The sequence below is a fragment of the Petaurus breviceps genome, unplaced genomic scaffold (assembly GCF_028583685.1).
Source record: "Petaurus breviceps papuanus isolate PSGF00001 unplaced genomic scaffold, PetGlider_PUasm1.0 64, whole genome shotgun sequence".
NCBI classification, from domain to species: Eukaryota; Metazoa; Chordata; class Mammalia; order Diprotodontia; family Petauridae; genus Petaurus; species Petaurus breviceps.
The window spans coordinates 438878-458224 of NW_027186428.1; the positions used below are offsets into that span (position 1 = coordinate 438878).

Here is a 19347-nt window from a genome sequence, read left to right on the forward strand (position 1 = left end):
TATATTTTTCACGACTCTAAGAAAATTAAAAAAAAAACACTTAGCTTGGTTTCATGTGTAGGCTCTCCCCTAAAAGGGACTTCTGGGTCACTTTTAGAAAATTACCCATTGTATAGAATATAGAGTAATAGATATTAGATATAGGAGAGCTATTTACTTCCTCCACCACAAAGAAATATTTAAAAATACAAAAGAATGACACATATTTTAATAGATCTTTATTGATAAATTTATCACTTAGACTTTCATTCCTTCTCCCCTTCCTCTCCTTCCTAGAGAGCCATGACTTAGAATTAAGATTTTTTTTCTAAAAGAAACTTTTTAAAAATGAGTAAAACTGGTCAACACATTGAAAAAAGCTCTTAAACTGAGACCTCTGCAAAGAAAAAGGAGGAGGTATCCATTCATATCTCTTCTTAAAAGTCAAACTTATTCTTCATAATTTTTTTTTTTGCAACATTCATTAAAAAGAAAATGTTTTGTGATTGTTGTTCTTTGGATTTACATTGTGGTAGTCATTATGCATTTTGTTTTTCTGACTCTGTTTATATCACTCTGCCCCAGTTTGAGTAAATCTTTTCATGTTTTTCTGTATTCTTTATACTAGTGGTTTCTTACAGCACAATAACAATTCATTACATTCAGGGGTGTGATGAGTCAAATATAATTGGCCTGCAAGAGCTGATTGTTAAATTTTCAGTTGGGGCATTTATATCTTAGAAATCAGCGATCACTGCAAGTCAGGACTTGATTTATTGTTTTGCTATTTGTCTAGGGTTGAGAAAATATTAATAATGCAGATTAAATAATATGTATGCTTTCATTTAGCGCTAAGAATCTGTTCAACATTTATCAGCACACCTTTGATTATATTTATGTACCATAATCTGTTTTGCCAACCCCCAATTCATGGGCATTTGAATTGTTTACAATTTTTTGATACCACAAAAAATTCTGCTATAAATATCTTTGGTGGATATGGAACCTATTTTTGGTCAGTGATCTCCTTAGAGTATATTCCTACCAATGTCATTTCCTAGTCAAAGGGTGTATTTTTAGGTACTTTATTCGCATTATTCCAAAGTGCATTCCAGAAAATGGTTGTACCAATTCACTGCTGCACTAACAGTCTCCAACTGAATTCCCACGACCCCTCCTTAATAATAGATATTAACTATTCCCTTCTTTTCTTATCTTTGCTAATTTCCTGGATGTGAAGTGATCATTTATTAAGGCCTACTAAGTGCTTAGCCCAGGGGTAACAAAAAGAGGTAAAACATAGTCCCTGCCCTCAAGGAGTTTACGGTCTAATGAGAAAGACAACTTGCAAACAGCTAAATTTCAAACGATAAATAAAGGATAAACTTGGTCCTTGTAAGCAAGGCTGTGTATTCATCTATTGCCTTTCTTAATATTCCCAGCACTTAGCACAATATCTGGCACATAGCAGGCATTTAATGAATGCTTGTTGACTTGTCTTGATATCTTCCTACAATTGATGTCATTGTTAGTGAAAAAGGTCCTGGACTTGGAATCAGGAGATCTAGGTTTGAATTTTTATTTTGGTACTTAGCTACGATCACCCAAGTTTCCTTGTCTGCAATTAGACTAAATAATTTTTGCACCATCTATCTCGGGGAATTGAGCCTTTTGCAACGACCTATGACTTGTTTGGATTCTGTAGTATGACCCTCATAGGGTAGGGGTGAGGCGGGATAGAGGGGTGGGAGGGGGAGGGCATACGTTGGGGCAAGGCGGGGAAGGGAGCGGGTGTGGGTGTAGGTGTGTGTCCGGACTCCTTGTCTAATAAGGGAACTCCAGGATGGAGAAAGCGCAACACGTGGGCAACTCGGGGCACATAAATACTAACGCTTGGGTCCTGGGTGAAGGGGTTCAGAGCGGGGGCTGGCGGAGATCATTTTAAAAACCGCAGGGTTTAAAGAATCTTCTTCCCCCGGCGACGCGTGCCACCCTTCCCGGTTTGGTGACTTCAGAGAGAACCAGCCGTAACTCAAATTAGTACATTTCGCGTTTCAATTCAAATTCTACGTGTACCTTGAATTATTTTCGTTCTTTTCTCTTTCTGTAGTGATTTGGGGGTGGTTGGGTTTTTTTTTTTTTTTTAAAGGAAGGAAAACAATTTTCACTCCCATGGCCCGTACGGGGATCGAACCCGCGACCTTGGCGTTATTAGCACCACGCTCTAACCAACTGAGCTAACCGGCCACTGCTCGGCAACTCGTCTTTTTTGGTCTCTAATACAAGATTCACAAGCCTCTAGGGTGGTTTCTTCTTTCTTTTTTCGTTTTTTCATTTTTGGAGCTGTATAGTTTTCTTTGTTTTTTGTTTTTTCAGATAATCCCAGTGTTGTTCTAGACTTGAAAAAGAAGCAGTTGCTATGACCCGGATAATGGAAAAGGAGGCTGGCGGCGAGTGTCACACGGGGCCGAGGAGTGGAGGGAGCCCAGTGGTCCCTGCAGGAGTGCGGGGAAGGAAGGAAAGGAGAAGGGAGAGAGAGAAGAAGAAAGGAAGGAAGGAAGGGAGGCTTCACAAATCAACAACCCCCTCGGCAGGCCTTAAACGTCTTCCAGGGGTATTATCTGCTCTGATATTTTTGCATAACCCTGTGTCTAAAAAACTGCCACCAATCATCCCTCTGCTTAGAGAGATCCAGGCACAAAATAGTTAAAGCTTTATAGTTGGAGGCTGGTATTTTGGAAGGTGACATACACACCCATTATATGTATGTATGTTTATGTATTATATAGTCAATAATCATTTATTAAGTACCTACTATATGTGCCAGGCTCTCAAGCGGCTCACAGTCTAATGGAACAGACAGCATACAGACAAGCTGTATAGAGGATAAAAAGGAAATGAAGGATAAAAAATTTATTTATTGACTTTCTTCATATCCTCAGCACTTAGCATAGTGCCTGGCACACAGTAGGTGCTTGTTTCTGTTCAGTCGTTTTTCAATCGTGTCTGACTCTGTGACCCCATTTGAGGGTTTGTTTGTTTGTTTTTTTTTGGCAAAGATACTAGAATGGGTTACCATTTCCTTCTCCTGCTCATTTTACAGATGAGGAAACTGAGGCACACCAGGTTAAGTGACTTGCCCAGGGTCACGCAGCTAGTAAGTGTTTGAAGCCAAATTTGAACTAGGGAAGATAAGTCTTCCTGACTTCGGGACCTGCAGCATTCTATCCTAGCTGCCATAGATGCCTTAATGAATGTTTATTGATTGACTCGCTGACCCTAATCCAAGCTCCTCAGCCACTCCTTCCGGGACTGGGACTAAGATAAAAACCTTTTGATTGATCTCCTTGCTTCCAGTCTGCCCCTCATCCAGTCCACCTTCCTCGCTGCTTCTTTCCCAGGTACAGGTCTAACGTTCTGACTCACCTGTTCACAGAGCCTGACTTCCTCTGACCACTAGGATAAAGTACAAATCCCTCAGCTTGACATTTAAGGTGCTGTACAAACCAAAGCCGGCCCACCACCCGGTTTTGTACGACTTGTGAGCTAAGAATGTTTTTTTTACATTTTTATCTATGGCTGAATTTGTCCCTTGGTCTGTAGTTTGATCTGTTTAAGGACACTAAAATCCAAGGAAGATATGTCTTGTCTATCATGTTCTCTTTGTCTGTTCCTCCTAGAAAGAGGACTTATTTTGTCTGTTATCCTTTCCCTTTATTCATTAATGAAGCTTTTTAACTTGGATCTTTTCTCCAGGGATTTGAGGCGTAAGCGTTCAATGATATTCTCACCTGGGACTAATGGAAATTAGTCAGGGTTCCTCTGGGTTTAGGGTTAGGCTGGTGGCAGCAGAAGAGAAAGAAGAAAGAAGAAACCCATTGGAGTTCCATGTTAGAAAGTTGCTTGAGACTTTCTTTATATACCACTGTAGGATGTCCTCCAAAAGTCAAACTCACCGAGCTTCAAAAATCAGTTCAGGTGACTGTCCTCTGATCCTCCCCCGACGGGATATATTCCTACCCAAAACTCTCGTATCACCTCCTGTCTATGTGTCACTAATGCACTTTCTCTTTTGTATTATGTCTATCTGCATACATACTTAAGAGCAAGGAGTTACCTCATCTCTCTTACTGAGTAACTCTCTTCCATGGGCTAGTCCCCTCCCAGCCCCTTGGAGATCTTTGAGGAAATCTCCAGAGGTAATTTATATAATCTGATCTAGATGCTCTGGAAGAAGACAAAAGCTGGAAAGACAGAAAGACAGCAGGAGTGATTTTATGAAACACAAGAGATGCCTTGGGAAGGACTGATACGACTGGGAAGCATGCTGTCCAGGTTAAGGGGAAAAAAGCGGCTGCAGACTTGGCCTAAACTGACTTAGAATGGAAAAAAAGGAGACCTATTTGCAAAAGAAACAAGAAAGAAGAGTTTCCACAACCACCGAAGAAGACCCTGTGGGTGAAGTGTGGAGTTATCGGATGTGGGTTTAAAACAAAAATTTTAGCAGGGCACTGAAGAGCTGGGAGCCTGGAGAGAGCTTGCTATAATCAACATTTCTAGCACTATGTTAAATAATAATGGCAATAATAGACTTTTCCCCTTATCTTATTAGAAAGTCCTCTGGCTTTTAGATAATGATAGCTCTTGGTCTTAGATAAATATTGATTAACATATTAAGAAAAGACCCACCTATTCCTATGCTTTTTGGTGTTTTTAACAGTAATGGTTTCTTATTTTGTTAAAAAGCCTTTTCTTTATATATTGATTAATCATACAACTTTAATATTTTTCAATTAATAGGGCCTCCTGTGTTTAGGGTGTTCCTAACATGGAAACAACTCTGTATTCTTAGTAGAAACTCAACCTAGTCTTAGTGTATAATTTTTAAAAATATGTATCTGGAGCCTCTTTGGTATTATTTTAATCAACATTTTTACATCAATATTCATTAGAGAGTATCTATAGTTTGCTCTGTCTCTCCTTGGTTTAGGTACCAAGACCATATTTGTCTCATATAAAGAATTTGAAATGATCCCTTCTTTCCTAATTTTGCAAATAATTTATGTTATACTGTAATTAATTGTCCTTTGAATACTTGACAAAATTTACTTGTAAATATAGATGGTCCTGGAATTTTTTCCTTTGGGATTCCTTTATGGTTTGTTCAAATTCTTTTTTCTGAGATTGAGTTCTTTAAGTTTTTATTTCTTGTTCGGTCAATTTAGATAGTTTATAGTTTTATACATATTTATTCATTTTATTTAAATTATCAATGTTGTTGGCATATAATTGGCCACAATAGTTTGTAATGATTTCCTTTATTCATTTGTTGGGAGTTTTACTTTTTCATTTTTGATGTTAGACATTTGGTTTCCCCCCCCCTTTTTTTTTTTGGATGAGATTAACAAATGATTCATCTACTTTTAGTTTTATTTATCAATTAATCATTCCTAATTGCCTCAGGAGAGGTCTACTGAAAGAAGTCTCGCCCCCTTTAAGGGGGTCACATTTATATGTGAGTAGGGAAAGAACTGTTTTGTTTTGAATGGCTTTTTGGAAATTGTATATGAACATAGCCAGTCAATTGAGGGATAGCATGAAGGATCTGCAGCAGTCAAAAACGCAAACCTACAAAGATCTTTGGAATTTTAAGACTAACAACTATAAGGAAGAAACTATTTTAATTCTGTTTGTTTTTTTTTAATTTGGAATTTGAGAGATCAAATGGAATTGTGTCATGTGAATTTTATTGTGATCTTTTTAGTGCAAGTCATTGGGTAAATATTTGAAAGGACATTGTATAATTCTTCTCAGAAGCCTTCAAATTTTTCTAGAATTGGGTATATTTTTAAAAATTAATTAATTAATTAATGTTTAGTTCTCAATATTCACTTTTTAAAAAAAAATTTTTTTTTTTGGTTTTTGGAGAGGATTTGGGGTTAAGTGACTTGCCCAAGGTCATACACTAGTAAGGGCTAAGTGTCTGAGGCCAGATTTGAACGCAGGTCCTCCTGACTCCAGCCAGTGCTCTATTCACTATGACACCTAACCACCCCTCAACATTCACTTTTATAAAATTTTGTGTTTTAAATTTTTTCCCTCTCTCTTATCTTCCCCCTCCCCAAGATGGTATGCAATCTGATATAGGCTATACATGTAAAACCATATTATACATATTTCCACATTATGTTGTGAAAGAAGAATCAGAACAAAAGGGGAAAACTACAAGAAAGGAAAAAAAGAGAAAGTAGTCTGCTTCACTCTGCGTTCAGACTCCATAGTTCTTTCTCTGCTTGTTAATAGCATTTTCCATCATGAGTCTTTTGAAATTGTCTTAGTCATTTTGTCTCTGAGAAGAGAGAAGTCTAAGCTGGTCATCGTACGATGTGGCTGTTACTATATACAATGTTCTTCTGGTTCTGCTCACCTCACTTAGCAAAGGGGTAGGCCCCAGCAGTGCTGGCTGAGTGGCAGGGGACACAGATGTGGACCCCAGAGGAAATAAATATTGGAGCAGCTCCCAGTGGCAGAAGAATGGGCACTGGCATGTGCAGAGGCAAAAGGCAGAACCCACTGCAGCCCATTGCTTACTGTAATGTAAAACTCATTGGTCTCTTCAGGTTGCTGCCAATTAACAGCCAGTGATTATTCTTCAATACCTTCCCAGAGGGACTGGAGGACCAATGGCTGGCATTGTTGGGAGGTGACTTGCTTTCTAGCAACAAGAAGGAGGTGAAAGTGTCTAGCCCCCATAGAAGAAGGGAAGAAATTCATTAAAGGCTTCTCTTGGGGCAAAATTTTAATATTCTGCCACCAACATGGGGCTGCTAAGGAAGTGGGATGGTAGTCCTGGTTTCTGAGTTAGGGGAAACTGAGTATGTGATGGTATAGGTCAATTCTCCCTGATTTGAGACTTTATAGGAAATTTCACCATCTTTGCTCAAGCCCTGATATTCTTGGTGCTACACCTTCTTATAGTCACCTTTTCATATGGAAAGTCCTATGGTGAACTGCAAAGATTTAGCATCCTGTACCACATGATCATGTAAACCAGGGGCTCTGACCTTTTGGGGGCTCTGCCAGACCCAGTCACTCCTTCAGAGAAGCATTACATTGTTCTGTTTTTGATACACTGCTGTTATTGTTGTAATTATTCTCTCAAAGTACAGCCTCTTTTAGGCTTCTTGAATATTGAAGGTTTGGGTTGAACAATAAAAGCCCTAAATTCATTTAAGTGGTGGAAGGACCTAGTCTAGAGAATCTTAAAGACAGAACAATCAAAGAATAGAATGTAGTAGAGCCTAACTCCTTCTCCTTTGAAAATTAGGCTGATTTTTCCTTAAAGGATATTGAAACAATCTGAGTCTTGGTTGACTCTGGAGCAAAAGGCTCAGGCTATTGGCATTCTTTCCTGGTTGCCTGAATACAGGAGCTACTTAAGCTGGTGGAAAATGATAGGCACCTTATGAGAGGGAATTTGACTTAGCTGAATCAACTGACTGTATTCAATACCTGTCTTTGTGGAATGTCCTTCTCCTGTTAGGGATAATTAAATATTCTATTATTTCATGAATGACTTATGAATGTCTTATTTTGTTCCAATTACCAAATTACTAAATTACCAAAGGACTGGTTTGAGTCAGGCCCAGACCAGAGCAGGGTAGCAATCTCAGAGGAAGTTGATTTTAGCTCAGTGTTGTGAAGTACCTGATGGTATCCACCAGTTCACAAGGTAGGTACTACAGAGATAGGTATCCCAATGTTTAAGGAGCTCTTTATCCATTAAAACCATAGAGCTTCCATTGATGTGTTTATCTTTAATAATCAGTCAGAGAGTATACCAAATTCAAATAAAGGTGTAGTGAAATAACATAGTAAGAAAAGTAGAAATAAAATGTTTCATCATAAACCTGGGGAACACTATCACACAAATACACATATCATTAGAGAGAACATATGTGAAGAGTAACATATATGAGAAACATGTGACCAGGCTACCTGCATGGAAGGACACAGATTTGGGAAATACACTATGGAAGGACAACTCCAGTCTCTGAATATTCAGGACTAAATTTTCTAGTAATGTAACTGCATTGTTTCTGCTTGGCTTTTTCTCCACTTGTCTCTGCCAGAAATATGGTCTCTGTGAAACACAGCTGTTCCACTAGAAATATTATCTTGACCAGAAGCTGCTTTGATGAACAGATAGTTTTGACTGAATGTTGGTAGGTCCTAACTTACCATGAGGCTGTCAAACTACTTCTCACTTCTTACTTTAGCTGAGGTCCTTGACTATAGTGTTAGCTCTTCCCTATTAGAAGAATACAATGCCCTTTTAGTTCAAAAACTGTTTTAAGGAAAGCACCTGCCTTGGCCTTGAACCAGCAAATGAATGGCTTCCTTGGGAGGGGGGAAATTGCAAACCTTCTCAGCTTTTTTATAACTTGTACCCTTCACTGTTTCGATCACAGAGGACTCTCTTCCAGCAAAAGATTCTTATCCTTAGACACTTGAGATTTTGTATTGCTAGGTGGTTTAGTTATCTCTGTCATAGACCTCACCCTAGCTTATGTTGAGTGAATACTCCTGATTTGAATTGCTGAAACCTAGACTATCCCTGGTTATTATTCCAGGAAAGATACCTTCCCTTTGTTGATTATATCCAATTCTTTCTCTAGCTTGTTTGTCCATAGTTGTTTAAAACAGAATATACTGGTCCTCACTACTTAGAAGGCCAAGTAGGTTAGATTTCATTATTTTACCCCAGGGGATTGGGGAATGTCTAGGCTCTTTTCACTTTGTCCTACCCCTGCCATGATGTTCCTTCACTAGTAGGAAGTGGTCCCCAAATCTCAATTCCATTACCCATGATGGTCAGATTAGCTTCTATATAGAAATATTTGCTTCAAAAGGTAATTTAAAAACATACAAATGTACTCTTCCAACATTTGGGAAGCATAATGCTCCATTCCTTGCTTATACCACCTCAGTTTTTGGGAAAGAGAAGGGGATTAGGTTTATAACTTAGCTGGATTTCCATTGAACATAGTCCCAGTTCCATGTCCAAAATGCCTCTTTGGTCACAAATATTTAAAAAAAAGTGTGGAATGGAGGTTCAAGTTGACAATTAATGTATTCCTTCATAGGTATCTCAAGCACCTCAATTCTCTACCCATTCTAATTCATCCTTTACACTATTGGCAAACTGATTCGCTAAAGTGTAAGTCTATTTTGTCGTCCAACTCAGTAAACTCCAGTGACCACAATTACCTCTAGGATCAAATATAGACTCCTTAGTTTGACATTTAGATCTTTACAACCTGGCCACTTCTTATCTTTCCAGGCTTTTTATACATTACTCCCCTTCCTCACTCTACAATCTAGTCACACTGTTTTACTTGTTATTCCTCATACACAAAGCTCCAACTTTTATCTCCATGAATTTCTACTGACTATGGAATACGGGGAATGCTTTCTCCTGATTCTTGCCTCTTTGAATAATTGGATACTTTTAAGACTTAGTTCAAATATAATTTCCTACAGGAAGACTTTCCTGATTCTCCTAGTTGCTAGTGCCTTCTTCTCTGAGAGTGTCCCATCTACTCAGTATAGATCTTATATACAACAACTCATATATGTCATGTTCCCCAGTAGAATGTAAACTCCTTCAGAGCAGATACATTTTTTTTGCCTTTTTGGGGGGAGTGGGAAAAGGCAGATCTCAATCTTTTAGCACAGCACAGTACATATTAAGTACTTATAAAATGCTTATTGATTTATTGACATTAACATCTGAACAAAAGGCATTTTATAACCACTTGTTTTTCTTCTGTGAATAGCTTTGCAGAACTTTTGGGGGTATTAAGGATCTCATTTAGGATGCTCTGCAATGTTCTAGAGCTTCATGAAAGCACTTTGATGTAATTTTCAAATAGGAACACTGGAGACTTTCACTCTCCACACTAATTTCGACTTTGCTGGATGTTCTTCATGACAGCAGCAAACACACATGTCAAACATAGGCCTCCCTATTTTATAACCAGAGGGTCAACAAAGTTATTCCTGTTGTTAAATCCTTATAAAAAAAATCTTACACAAGCATAGCACATGCATAGGAGATGTGGGAGAGGAGGTACTATTTTTGTTTATAAAATCAAAAGATTTTTTTATAGACAGCAAACAAGCACAGTGGGATCTTGTATTAATTACATTTTTGTCAATTGTATGTTCATAAAGATGAGATCTTTTGTAGAATAGGCCCACTGGCCTCCTGCTCATTTCTTCATCAGGGGTGCTCTCCCCCTGACATGGCTGTAGATTACTTTCATGAAAATTTTATAGAGGTGAGAAAGTAGGCATATGCATCAACAGTTACTGACATTTTCTCAAATGTCTTTTAAAATTAATAATGAATGAATGTAAAAAGCATTGATTAAGAGGTTACTATGTGTAAAGCTCTGTGCTAAGCACAGAGAGACAAAAAGAGAAACAAGATAGTCTCTGATCTCAAAAAACTCACATTCTGAGAGGGGAGGACAATGCACATAGGTGGTTTTTGCTGTGAGTCTGATGGAAAGGCCCAATAGTCTACAGGGTGCAATGGCAAAATAAATAGTAGTGTGTCTTCTTTAATGGGTTTTCCATTGATAAAACTGTTTCCAATATTGAAGTTCTGGGTCCTGGGCTGGACCCACCAAGATCTGAGAAGAGGTATTTCCATGATTTTTTCCCAAGTATTTAGTATGCTTTCCTCTTTCAGATATCTGGTAAATTGATGAGATCCCTTGATGCCTTGAAATTTTTATCAGTTCCAGTCTAGAAACCTTTTGTTCATACTTGGTCTGTTTTCATTTTTGTTTACTGCTATTTCTACTTCCTCATTCACAACATAAGGGACTGTGATATTAGGGTCCAAATGTGGTAGAAGCCCTATACTTGATGGAAAAAAAAGAGTTTCTTAGAAAAATCTTGACAAATAAATTAGAACATGGAACATATTACCTATTAGACTTATGGATAGAAGAACTTATGAATAAACAAGAGATAGAGAGCATTGTGAGATATGAAATGAATAGTTTTGATTACATTAAATTAAAAAGTTTTTATATAAATAAAATCAATGTAGCCAAGATGAAAAGGAAAACATAAAATTGGGGAGGTGATTTTATAGAGAGTTTCTCAGATAAAGGTCTCATATCTGAAATATATAGAGAACTGTCAAATTTACAAAAACATGAGTCATTCCCCCCATTAGCAAATGGTTAAAAAATATAAACCGGAAGTTTTTGGATGACATAAATCAAAGCTATATATAGTCATCTGAAAAAATGCTCTAAATCATTATTTATTAGAGAATGCAAATTAAAACAACTTTGAGATTTCATCTCACACCTATCTATTTGGCTAAAATGTTATCATTTAAGGGGAAAGTGACAAATAATGAAGGGGATGTGGAAAAATTGGGACTGTTGGTGGAACTATTAACTGATCTTTTTTTTTTTTTAAAGCAATTGGGGTTAAGTAACTTACTCAAGATTACACGGCCAGTTATTTCTGGGTGTGGTGCTTAGTATCTGGATTCAATCCCCAGGTCATCCCAACACTGGGGCTGGTGCTCTTACTCGCTGTGCTACCTGGCCACCCCACTGTGAACTGATCTTAACCATTTTAGAGAGCAATCTGAAATTATTCCCAAAGAATTATAAAATTGTGTATACATCTTGACCCAAAAATAACACTATTCGGTCTGTTTCCCAAGATGATCAGGAAAAAAGGAAAAGAACCCATATGTTCTAAAATATTCCTACTAGCTCTTTTTGTGGTGGCAAAGAACTAGAAATTGAGGAGAGGCCTCTCAATTGAGGAATGGCTAAACAAGTTGTGATATATGATTGTGATGAAATACTACTGTGCTGTAAGAAATAATAAGGTTGGTTTTAGAAAAACATGGAAAGATTTGCAGGAAATAATGAAAAGTAAAAGGAGCAGAACCAAGAGAACATTTTATACAGTAACAAAACTGTTGTTTGAAGAATAACTATGAACAACTAAGCTATTCTGAGTATATTAAAATTAACTATAAAGGACCTATGAAAGAAGATGCTATATACTGCCAGAGAAGAAAGAACTCATAAACAGAAGCATGCATAGTATGGTTTTGCATATAAATATGTATGTATATATAATACGTACATATATATTTGTGTTGAATGGTGTGTGTGTGTGTGTGTGTGTGTGAGAGAGAGAGAGAGAGAGAGAGAGAGAGAGAGAGAGAGAGAGAGAGAGAGAGAGAGAGAGAGAGAAAGGTAGAGAGAGAGAGAGAGAGGGAGAGAAGGGGGGGGGGGGAGAGAAAGGGAGAAATGGTGACCTTCTCTAGTGTGGGGTGGGGAGGAAAGAAAGGAGAAAGTTTGAAACATAAAATGTAACCCCCAAAAAATAAATTAAAATTTTAAAAATCTTGACATATTATTTTCATTTTTTTGTTTGTTTGCTGTTACTCTCCTGGTTATAATTGATCTGGCTTAATTACCTTTCTTGCCAAGTTTTCTGTAAACTTGTCTCTCTTCTCTACTTATTACTGTTTTATTGGGCAATACTGCTCATAGTGTTTTGTGATCTTCTTTTGTAAGATATTACAAGTGAGTTTATATTGTAAACTGATATTTTTCTTGGCTGAAATGTTACTGCTTGGCAAGAGAGATCAAAAATGTTTATTGGCAATGGTTTTTATCTAGGCTTTTTTAGCCTTCCTATTTTGGTAACTGATTTACTTTAGTTAAAATTCCTTTAAAAATTATGACAATTTATGTCAATTTTTTAAATATACTTTTCCTTTTCTGGCATAAACAGCTTTTTTAAAAAGTCAGGTTAGAGTTGCCTCAATTGAATACCATATCTTCTCATTTTTATTCTCTAAGTTGGTATGATTTTAATTTTTAGTCTAATAAATCAATGACTATACACAAACAGTTGATTTGGAAATAATTCCCACATCAGTAATCCATTGTAAGGAACGCAGCAGCCTCCCCAACTGGTTAAACAAAGAAACTTCAGGGAAGCTCAAAAACTCATGAGAGGAAACTGAGTTATCTTTAAAAAAATTTTTTTAATTGTTTATTTTAGGGTGGCTAGGTGTCTAAGTGAATAGAGCACCAGCCCTAGAATCAGGAGGACCTGAGTTCAAATTTGGCCTCAGTCACTTAACACTTACTAGCCATGTGACCTTGGGCAAGTCACTTAACCCTAATTGCCTTCCAAAAAGCAAAAAAAAAAATTTATTTTTAGTTTTCAACATTCATTTCCACAAGATTTTGAATTACAAATTTTCTCCCTGTCTTTTCCTTACCCCCACCCCAAAATAGCAAGCCTACTGAATACTCCTTTCCCCAATCTGTTCTATCTTATATCCTCCCCTTACCTGCCTCTAACTTTCTAGTAGGGCAAGATGGATACCCCAGTGTTGGGAGTCAAAGAGGCCTGAGCTAGAACTCAGATAATTACCTTGATATCAGTGGACCCGAATATCAAAGACCTCTTTGAGATACCATTTTTCCTCAAGCTAGCTCCCGAGTTCTTTTGATATGGGTTACACTTATAAGGATGTTGTTTGAGTTCTGAGACAAATGGGCTCTGCCCCAAGACTTTAATTGTTCAAAACCAAAATATTTTAATTCTTAGGTGGTCAGTTCCTATGCAGATGTCCTTGATGATGCTTTGGTTTTGGGTCTTGAAGCCAGCTCTTAAGAGCATCCCTTGTAATGTGACTGCATATAAGAAGAGTTAACTGGCTCTTCCTAAGACTCTCTGGCACCTAGAGAAGGAATCCTTATCAAATTATCTATTCTGTGGACTTCCAGGATACAACAAATTAGGTAATGATTAGAAAACTTGAGTCCCCTTCCTTTGTCTTGTTGCTCTATAAAAACCTTCTCCTAAGAATCAACAAATGGAGTTCATCCTTCTTCCTTGAACTACCCACATGGCCTGGTTATTTCTTATTCATGCTAAGTGCTGGACACTGAGCAGCCCACAGCACCCCAGTGCCTGTATATCTTATTTCTCAGTTACATGTAAAAAACCAATTTTTAAACACATGTTTTTAAAACTTTGATTTCCAGATTCTTTCCCTTCTTCCCTCCTCACCCACCCCCACTGGGAAGATAAGCAATCAATACAGGTAGTACATGTGTAGTTACGCAAAATGTTTCCATAGTAGATATAGTGTGAGACTAACTGTATTTCCCTCCATCCTATCCTGCCTCCCACTTATTCTATTTTCTCCTTTGACCCTGTCCCTTTACAAAAGTGTATACTTCTAACTATCCTTTCCCCCAATCTGCCCTCCCTTATATCATCCCTCCTCTTATTCCCTTCCCCCCTACTTTCCTGTAGGGTAAGCTACCCAATTGAGTGTATGTTATTCCCTCCTTAAGCCAAATTCAACAAGGGTATAAGGTTGAACCATTCCCTTTCACCTTCCTGCTCTTCCCCTCCATTGTAACAGTTTTCTCTAGCCTCTTTTATATGAGATAATTTGCCCTATTCTATCTCCTCTCCCTATCTCCTCTCATTATATTCCTTTCTCACCTCTTAATTTTATTTTTTAGATATCATTCCTTCCTTTTCAATTGATCCTGTGCCCTCTGTCAATGTATACATGTACACACATATACACACACTCACATATGTATTTACACACGCCCTCTTCTATATACATATATGTATGTATACATACACATAAAATATATACATACACACATGTATATATTCCCTTCAACTATCCTTATACTGTGAAAAGTCTCATGAGTTACAATTATCGTTTTTCCATGTAGGAATATAAATAGTTCAAATTTAATAAATTCCTTATGATTTCTTTTTCCTGTTTACTTTCTCATGCTTCTCTTGCTTCTTGTATTTGAAAGTTAAATTTTCGGTTCAGCTCTGGTTTTTTCATCAAGAATGCTTGAAAGTCCTCTGTTTCATTGAATGATCCTATTTTCCCCTGAAGTATTATACTCAGTTTTGCTGGGTAGGTGATTCTTGGTTTTAATCCTAGCTCCTTTGATCTCCAGAATATCATATTCCAAGCCCTCTGATCCCTTAATGTAGAAGGTGTTAGATCTTGTGTTATCCTGATTGTGTTTCCACAATACTCAAGCTGTTTCTTCCTGGCTGCTTGTAATATTTTCTCCTTGACCTGGGAACTCTGGAATTTGGATATGATATTGCTAGGAGTTTTCTTTTTGGGATCTTTTTCAAGAAGTGATTGGTGAATTCTTTCAATTTCTATTTTGCCCTCTGGTTCTAGAATATCAGGGCAATTTTCCTTGGGAATTTCTTGAAGGATGAATTCTAGGATTTTTTTTTAATCATGGATTTCAGGTGGTCCATTAATTTTTAAATTATCTCTCCTGGATCTATTTTCCAGATCAGTGGTTTTTCCAATGAGATATTTAACATTGCCTTCTATTTTTTCATTCATTTGGATCTGTTTTATAGTATCTTGATTTCTCATAAAGTCATTAGCTTCCATTTGCTCCAGTCTAATTTTGAAGGAATTATTCTTTTCAGTGAGCTATTGAAATTCTTTTTCCATCTGGCAAATTTGACTTTTAAAGGCATTCTTCTCCTCACTGGCTTTTTGGGCTTCTTTTGCCATTTGAATTAGTCTATTTTTTAAGGTGTTATTTTCTTCACTATTTTTTGGGTCTCCTTTAACAGGCTGTTGACACACTTTTCATGATTTTCTTACATCATTCTCTTTTCTCTTCCCAATTTTCCCTCCATTTTTCTTACTTGATTTTCAAAATCCTTCTTGAGCTCCTCCATGGCTGTAACTGTAGCAGCAAGCACCCCAGTGTCCCCCAGGGTGGCTGCCAACACAAGTTCTTAGATCTGCTTTGTTCAAAGAAAGCTACTCAAAATGGGTTAACAAGCTTACTTTAATCAGTCAAATATGTATCATTTACCTAGTTCAGGGGTAAAGGTCAGCACTCCAAACTTCAGAATATACAGACAGAATTATCAAGTAGACAGGTTTCCAAATTGTCCAACCATTACATCCATACCAAATCAACATCTGGGTTTTTCAAAGCTGGGGGGCTCTCAACAATGGCTTCCCAGAGTCTCATCTGATCAAATCACAGAACACTTCTCAAAGTGAGCCCCAAAACAAAGCCTCAAATCAGGGTTTATATAGCTTTCTCCTGGCTCAGAGAATGTAACAACTTTCTGGACCCACTGGCCAATCAAAAAGTATCTACTGAAAAACAAGCCTCCCACCCCAGGCTCCAGGTGCACTTTAGCCTAGGGGCAGCGAAGATCTTAAAAATTTACATTCCCATTATAGTAACCAATTCATATTTTTCTTGGAAACTTTTGATGGAGGAATGTTGCCTTTGTTAACTTCTTCTGGTTCTATGTTTAGATTCTTTTAATCCCCAGAAAAGGATTCTATGGTCTGATTGCACTTCCTCTGCTTGCTCATCTTGCCAGCCAATTACTTGACTTTTGAGCTCTTTGCCACAGTAGAACTCTGCTTCCAGAGTGGAGATAGCTGTGACCCAAATTGCTGGGGTTTTCCCAAATGTTGTCAGATGTCTGACGATGGTGCCCTCTCTACAGCCACCACAAGCTCTGGCACACTGGTGTTTCTCACCCCAGGGCCACCACCCGAGACAGTGACCCAGATCTAAGCAGGTCAAAGCAAGAGTACTTACCCTCTGAGTGGTCAGCTGGTTCCCCTACAATCTGAAGGCCAGGAGCTCTGGAGGCAGCCATACAGCAGCTGCAGCCACCATGCCTCCACCACCTCTTGCCCCAGGGGCAGGGGCTCCATCGCAGTCTTCTGTCACCCAGTTCCAACAGAGTTCCACACTGACCTTTTACTTTCTCTTTGGTGTCTATGGGTTGAGAAGTCTGGAAACCTCCACAGCTGCCTGAAGTCTGCTTCTGCCAATCTAGGCTGCTGGTTGGGGCTGCCCTTGGCTCAGTGCGGCTCACGCAGGAATGTGCTCGGCTCCCAGTCTGGTGCAATAGACCCTTCCTTTTGGCTTGCCAGGCTAGCTTCAGTGGGAGATTTGTTTCTCTCTGTCACTTTGTGGATTCTGTAGTTCTAAAATTTGTTTAGAGTCATGTTTTACAGGTATTGGAATTGGTTGTGGTGGGAGCTCATGGAATTTCCTGCTTCTACTCTGTCATCTTGGCTCTGCCACCTTTAGTAGTGTTTTCCTTTACATATTTTTCCTGTAATCAGGACTGTTTTTTTTTTTTGTTCTGTTTACTAAACAGTTTTTTTTTTCTTTTGGTAATGCTATATTACTTAGCATAATAGAATAACACAATGGACAAATTATTTAACCTCCTTGGATCCCAGTTTCCTTATCTTTGAAATGAGTTATTTTATAAAGAAGTTTAGAGACCTGAATAAAATTTGAGAAAAGTTAGATAGGATTGATCTCTGGTGAATAATGAACAGAATGAAAAGGAATATACATATTCTCAGCTGTTCATGGATTCTTTACAAAGACTGATGATATGACAGTGTATAAACATGTTAAACACAAAGGTAGAACAGCAAAAATCCTTTATTGACCACAATACAATAAAATTTATAATCAATAAAGGATATTTTAACAAAGGCTTAAAATTTAAATGGAAACTAAGTGACTTATTCTCAGAGGATTAGTGAATCAAAGAAGAAACAATAGATAGTTATGCTAAAGGCCCTACAATAATGAAACAAAATAGCAAAACTTTTGGTATACAGCTATAGCACTCCTCAGGTACAAATGTACCCTTTTTAAACATTTTCGTCAACAAAAAAGAGCAAAAATACTATTCAATATTGTACTAGAAATGCTAGCAATAGTAACAAGAAAAGAAAAAGAAGTGGAAACAATAGGAATGGGCAATGAGGAAATAAAAATATCTCCTTTTGCAGATGATATGATGGTACTCTTGGAAAATCCTAGAAATTCAACTAAAAAGCTAGTTAAACAATAATTTTAGCAAAGTAGTAGAATATAAAATAAACCTGGATAAATCATTAGCATTTCTATATATCATCAACAAAGCCTTGCAAGAAGAAATAATAAGAGATTCATTTAAAATAACCATAGACAATATAAAATACCTGAGACTATACCTGTCAAGACAAGCCTAGGAACTATATGAACATAATTATAAAACTCATTTTATAGAAAATATATAAAAACATTTTATAGAAATAAAGTTGATAGGATCCTAATAGAGCTGCACCCATTCTCAATATTCTAACTTCTTTATGGGCCCCACTGAACAATAATTATGTCTTGATTTAACTACACAATCTAGCTTTAACCACACCTCAGACCCTCTGACTCAATATAGCCATTGCCCCTATCTATCCACTGCCCCCAGATCCAATTCACAAATTTGAACAGGTGTGTTCTTGTCCTCAACCACAATCATATCATTTAGCCCAAGAAAGGACCATAATACCTAAATATCCATCTTGACCAGACAGGACCATAATAGCTAGTCAATCAGAAAGCAGCATGACCAGGATGTTTGATCACTGAATAACAGAAAGGACTCCTATTCTATTACCTAATCTCTCTATTTTTTTGTTTTTTTAGAGGGCAATTGGGGTTAAGTGACTTGCCCAAAGTCACACAACTAGTAATTGTGCCAAGTGTCTGAGGCTGGATTTGAACTCAGGTTCTACTGACTCCAGGGCTGGTGCTCTATTCACTGCGCCACCTAGTTGCCCCCATTACCTAATCTCTTAACAAACCCCTCCTGCCTTTTTAATATTCATGATTTCTGTTATGTAATCAGCATAATTACACTACAAAATTGCCTGTCTTGATCTTACTAAGTTGCTGCTTCCTCTTGGAACCTAGTCCACTTCTGAGGAGTGTCAATCCTCAATAAATGCCTATACTTGGATTAGAGGTGGTCTGACTCTGAATTCTTTAAGACAGTGCTGCTACAACACACCATGAAGGCACAACAAAGTCAGATTCAAATAATTGAAGAAATACTAGTTTTCCATGGCTGGGTCAATATAATAACAATCCTACACAAACTAATTTACATATTCAGGACCATCCCAATTAAACTATCAAAAGTTATTTTACTGAGCTAGAAAAAATAATTTAAAAATTGATTTAGGAGAACAAAAGTCAAGAATATCAAAGGAATTAATGGAAAAAATGAAAAGGAAGGAGGCCTAATAGTGCCAGATCTTAAACTACATTATAATGTGGTAATTATCAAAACTATCTGGTGTTGGCTAAAAAATAGAATGGTGGATCAGTGGAATAGCATAGGTATATAATACAGAATAGTTTATATCAACCTTATGTTTGATAAATGCAAAGATCT

General features: G+C 37.4%; 1 non-coding gene across 1 annotated transcript; it reads right to left on the minus strand.

Moving 5' to 3' along the window:
• Window positions 1-2152: 2152 nt before the first annotated feature.
• TRNAI-AAU (transfer RNA isoleucine (anticodon AAU)) lies at window positions 2153-2226 on the minus strand. The gene has a single exon. It is a non-coding gene; the product is annotated as a tRNA-Ile (tRNA).
• Window positions 2227-19347: the final 17121 nt, after the last annotated feature.